Here is a 5,820-nt window from a genome sequence, read left to right on the forward strand (position 1 = left end):
ATTACACCTGCAACGCCATTTTGTGTAGGCACCACCACCTTTTTGGGCATGTTTAGAGATTGTCAGAAAATACACCGACACAAGTTGCACTCAAATTAAGCGTCGACGTTGGCAGAGGGATCAACCCGGGCCCGGACTGGAAACAGCCCCGAGGCCACCCCCACCCCCCCCCCCCCCAGCAACTTGGTACATCAGCTTGAAGTAAACCACAAGACGGGCACAACAGTTGTGGGAGTCTGCATTTGACAGGAAAGAATGGGTAGCCTAACGTCCCTGTGCTGGATTTGGAGAAATATAATGTGATAAAGGACACAAACAACAGGCATGAAGAACTAATGTAATGTGTTTAATAAGGTGCTGTAAAAGACGCTTCATCAACGGCGGTAAACTTCCAAAAAAAGATGATTTTTTTTCCACAGCCTTCAAAATCTTCATTATATTTTAATCAGATTATATATTTGAACACTGAAGAACATAAATCACCTTGTTGGCAGTTTCAAAACCATTCCATTTTTATGGTAATTGGACAAAATATTATGGCATATATATATATTTTTACGAGAAAATACAACCCATCGCTTTGCTGATGGGGATAGTAAGGGGGTGGGGAAGAAAGAGGGAGAGGAGGGAGGGAAGGAGAGAGGTCAGAGAGCGGGAGAGGGGTTGGATAGAGGGAGAGGGGTCAGGGAAAGATCGGGATGGGAAAGATAAGGGTGGGAGAGGCAGAAGGGGAGAGGAGTGGGGAAGGGGGGGGGAGATTCCGGCAGAGGTGGTGCTCAGTTTAACGTCCATCCGAGAGACGACACACACATTGATGAATCACCATGCCTGTGAAACATCAGGTGACAGTTTATAGCTGGGTTGGGATTCCACCACAAGCGAGACGGCCTAGAGCGAGCGTGCGTACCTCTCGGCTATCCTGCCATGATCTGGCAAATCATTCCTTTCTCAGAATTTAATTGATCTAAGCAGCATTTCCGAATGCTTGGGGAAATAAAAATAATAAATATGAAAGAAAGAAAAAGAAAAAATTCCCCTTTCATTCGCACATTCTTTGACAGCTCTTCATCTCCTCGTCCTCTGGAGAGTTGTATGGTGGTGGAGGCCGGGGGGGTTGGCAGGAGAATACTGTGAGGGGAAGGGAAGAGAAGGCAGCGCGGGGAGGGGGGCAGCGTGTGGGAATGGGACAGCGCGAGTGAGGGGGGCAGCGTGCGGGAAGGGGGCAGCGTGGAGGAAGGGGGCAGCATAGAGGAAGTGGGCAGCGTGCGGGAAGGGGGCAGCGTGGAGGAAGGGGGCAGCATAGAGGAAGTGGGCAGCATGGAGGAAGGGGGCAGCGTGGAGGAAGGGGGCAGTGTAGAGGAAGTGGGCAGCGTGGAGGAAGGGGGCAGCGTGAGGGCAAGGGGGCAGTGTGGAGGAAGGGGGCATTGTGAGGGAAGGGGGCAGCGTGAGGGCATGGGGGCAGTGTGAGGGAGTGGAGGCAGAGTTAGGGGTGTGGAGGCAGCACCGGCACATCTGCAGAAATTTCAATATCCCAGTTCCACAAAAGTCATGGAAACATGAACCAAAGCAATCACTTAAAACCAGGACACCAAGCTCACCTACGACTCGGTGATCCCATCCAGCGTGAACACAGAAAACAAAGCACTGCCACCAGACATAGTACTCGGATACCAAAAGGAAAAGAAGGTATTGATAATATAATTGAGGTTTCGGTACCCAGTGATCACAAAGATCCTGCAAACCATCCCTGGGAACATTACCACAAACGAACTACAGTTGGAGGTTGTCCGGGGCTCAGTGACGATCCTGAAAAGAGACCTCAGGACAAAACTCTGAGGACAAGCAAACTTCACACCCTAGTCCATGAATCACGATCATTCACCGAAACGAAGGTAGATACTTCGAGGCCTGGGAGGATTCTGTTCCATCTTCTGAAACACAAATTATGGAGAAAACAACCAATGACACACAATTATATAATATTATTTTGATCTTGGGAGGGTTTTTGTTGGTTTTGTTTGCTTTTGCCATGGCTTGGACTCAGGAATACTGAAAAGCGAGCCCTGCCGAGACAATTAGCTGAACAGACCAGGTAGCCAGGTGGGCTTCTCATATGTGGCCTTGGCAACTTTTTTTTTTTTTAGAGAAGTTACTCCAACTTTGGGTTTTGTATATAGTGAGTGGGGCCAACATTTTTTCCTCGCCATCACGACGTGGAGGGTGCTGACGCACTCTCCGATACACATTTCAACGTACCACACTCTTTCCTGACTGTTAGTGCTGCCAAAGCAGTTTCTTGGCAAGGGTTGTCGTGGCCGGTTTGCCATTGCCTTCCCAGCATTGCTTATGCACGTTCTGTTCTGTTCTTCGAAATGCTGAGCGTCAAGCTTTGTTGGTATGACTCAGCCAGGGTTTGAATCACCGACCTCCCAGACTCAGAGGCGACACTCTAACCATGACACCTGCACCCAGTCTGGTCGAACACACCTTCTCTGTTCTATTTAAACGTGGGTTGCAGCATTGGAGTCATTGATTGGTTGCTATATGAACTCCACATGTGGTCATTGGTGTTTCATTGATGCTGTGTGTGTGTGTGTGTGTGTGTGTCTGTGTGTGTGTGGGGGGGGGTCTGTATTGTAATCGACCCCTCTTCGTGAGTGGTCCACGTACACTGTACGGTACATGGCATGGTTTTGTATTATTTTAGGATCACGTGCAAGGCTACGACTTAATCACTAAACTACACCTACGGTTTTTACAAAATACAACTGCGACTCTGCGGCTGTACCAACCGGGGGTGCTGCATCCCGGAGCATGTTGGCGGAGGAGGCACGTAAAGCCGGCTGTCTCCGCTGCACACTAACTATGTGCTTGAAAGATCCAATAGTAACTTTCGTAATGATCAGCAAGTCACTGCATCGCGCATCCTGGTCAATTTACCTGGTTGTGGTTGGCTGTGAAAATATGGTGTGTTGGGGTGTGGTTAGCTGTATAATTGTGGTGCGGTGTGTGGTGTTTGTCATTGCTTTTCCTTTATGTTATCTGCGGCTTTGATGCATGATGGTGGAAGGCATCGAAATGATGGAGCAGTTCTTTATGAATGTGTAATCAATGGAGGAATCTAGGATGACACTTGTAAAAGTCTTCTCATTGGTATGAATAGGGAGTAGTGGAGTAATCAAAGATTCACAAGTATATTGGTTGGTCACGTGTGTCATTGTCTGTCTGTCTGTCTGACTGTCTGTCTGTCTGTCAACCGCCGACAGGTCACAATTCCAAACCGATCTTCACGAAACTTCACCAAATTGTAAAACTCGTCACAATGGAGAAACCTGTTGATTTTGAGGTCAAAGGTCATCTTGAGGTCAAATTTCTAAAATCATTTTTCATCCGATTGACTTGAAATTTTAAAGAGGATTTGCGCATCGGGTCACTCGATTTAAACACAAATTAGTCTTGAGGTCGAAAGGTCAAAAGGTCAACATCAGGCCAAATTTCTAAAGTTCCCATTTTTCATCTGATGCACTTGACATTTGAAGAGGATTTAGATATCAGGGCACTGAATTCAACCGCCAATTAACTTTGAGGTCGAAAGGTCAAAAGGTCAACATAGGCCAAATGTCTAAAATCATCAATTTTCATCCGATTGGGTTGAAATTTGAAGAGGATTTGCATACCAAGTCACTGAATTCAACCAATTATTTTTGAAGTCAAAGGTCAAAAGGTCAACAGAGGCCAAATGTTTAAAATCATCAATTTTCATCCGATTGACTTGAAATTTGAAGAGGATTTGCACATCGGGTCACTGAATTCAACCACCAATTATTTTTTATGGGCAAATTTATTTTAGGGATCTCGTAAGTATCCATGCTCTGCACAACATCTTTCTTATTCATTCATTTGATTGTTTAAGAGAATGGATAAACGCCCCTGTTGTTAATTATTTAATTTTTATATATTTACCACGTCTTGCAATATGTTCATCTGCCAGAGCTTGTGTTGTGACTTGATGTTCTTCTCAATCTGGATTCACTACCTGCTCGAGATTTTGATTCGTTCACATTGAAAATACCTTTTTGTCAATATCCGTTTAGGTATGTGTGAAAAGTTTCCACCATTTGAAAGCCGATGGTCCCTACATGGCCTTACCTGTTTGAAGAGCATCTCAGCATCTGGACATTCAGAAGTCAGAACAAGTCGTCAAGGCAACTATATGAGAACGATCGGTGTACGGGTCGACACGATGGTGCGTGGTGCTGCAGGGGACGATGTAATTCGGAATTTGGCTAGGGTACCAGCACACAGTGGCCTGCCCTTTCGAAAGGTGCAACCGTGGGATATTGGAGCGTGCACCAGAGCACACGAGATACACAGCTTGACGTCCATCAAAGGGACGGTGCATCATGACGTATTTCACGTCCTACCTGCGATTGACCAATCCGGCAATCCGGGTCTGGAATCTGTTCGAAACGAGATGACCAGGTCCAAAGGCGAGTACAAGACCTCTGCAGGTGTCTGTAATGTACCCTGTCGGTTCCACGGGCAGTCCCAACACAAACAGACGTGTGGATGGGTTCGTGGAAAGACAAAATCGAGACAAACTAGAAGGGCACTCGGTGGAGCGCAAACCTCCGCCATGCAAAGCCAGATCCACGAGAATATATCTGACCCAACACATTTTTGAGATATCATGCTACACAGTGCTATATAGTGTATGACTCGATCTCTCAATGGTGAAGAACCACTTTAATAATTAAATAATTATCTTATCCAGATCCGGATTCGGATCTTCACAAAAATCGAATCAATTCGTCCTTGTCAAAGACACAATCTGTCCACCATGTTTCATCCTAACCCGTCCACAACTTTTTGAGATATCGTGCTATGTATCATTTTTGGCCCAATCTCTCAATGGTGAAGAATCACTTTTAAAATTCTAGTCGTCGAATCCGGATCCGGATCGTCACCAAAATCTAATCAGTTCGTGCATGTCACACACCCAACCTGCCCACCAAATTACATCCGGATCCGTCCACAACTTTTTGAGATACCCTGTACACAAACAGACAAACAGACACCTTCGGTGGCAGAGATGAGCTTGGTGTTGGCTTAGTGGTTCGGGTGGTGGCCTGGGATCCTGGGGTCCTGAGTTCAAGCCCCGTTGGCCCCTGAATTAACACACCAGGGGGTTGACTCAGCCTGTCATCCTTCTGAGGTCGGCGAAATGAGTACCAGTGTGTACTGGTAGAGGGGCACTGCATCAGTGACACAGTCGCACTTTCAGGAAATGACAGCTACCCCGGCAGCTAAGCTGCCACACGCAATAAGAAGAAGAAGAAGGTGGCAGAGGTAATAAATGTCAGTGTGTGCGTGTGTGTGTGTGTGTGTGTGTGTGTGTGTGTGTGTGCGTGCGCGTGCGTGTGTGTGCGTGCGTGCGTGCGTATGTGTGTGTGTGCGTGTGTGCGTGTGTGCGTGTGTGTGTGTGTGTGTGTGTGTGTGTGTGCGTGCGTGTGTGTGTGTGTGCGTGCGCGTGCGTGTGTGTGCGTGCGTGCGTGCGTATGTGTGTGTGTGCGTGTGTGCGTGTGTGCGTGTGTGTGTGTGTGTGTGTGTGTGCGTGCGTGTGTGTGTGTGCGTGCGTGCGTGTGTGTGTGTGTGTGTGTGTGTGTGTGTGTGTGTGTGTGTGCGTGTGTGCGTGTGTGTGCGTGCGTGTGTGTGTGTGTGTGCGTGCATGTGTGTGTGTGTCCTCCATAACCCCAGAACCATGAATCATATCAACCTGAAACTTCACATGCACACTAAGAAAACTCCAAGGAAGTGCAA

General features: G+C 47.3%; 1 long non-coding RNA gene across 1 annotated transcript; it reads right to left on the reverse strand.

Moving 5' to 3' along the window:
* Nucleotides 1-552: 552 nt before the first annotated feature.
* On the reverse strand, nt 553-5,353 carry LOC147020745 (uncharacterized). Its single transcript, XR_015061947.1, has 2 exons — nt 2,257-5,353; nt 553-1,931 (listed from the first exon to the last, which is right to left on the reverse strand). It is a non-coding gene; the product is annotated as an uncharacterized LOC147020745 (long non-coding RNA).
* Nucleotides 5,354-5,820: the final 467 nt, after the last annotated feature.

The sequence above is a fragment of the Eptatretus burgeri genome, chromosome 9 (genome assembly GCF_056783735.1).
Source record: "Eptatretus burgeri isolate ZD-2024b chromosome 9, Ebu_testis_v1, whole genome shotgun sequence".
NCBI classification, from domain to species: domain Eukaryota; kingdom Metazoa; phylum Chordata; class Myxini; order Myxiniformes; family Myxinidae; genus Eptatretus; species Eptatretus burgeri.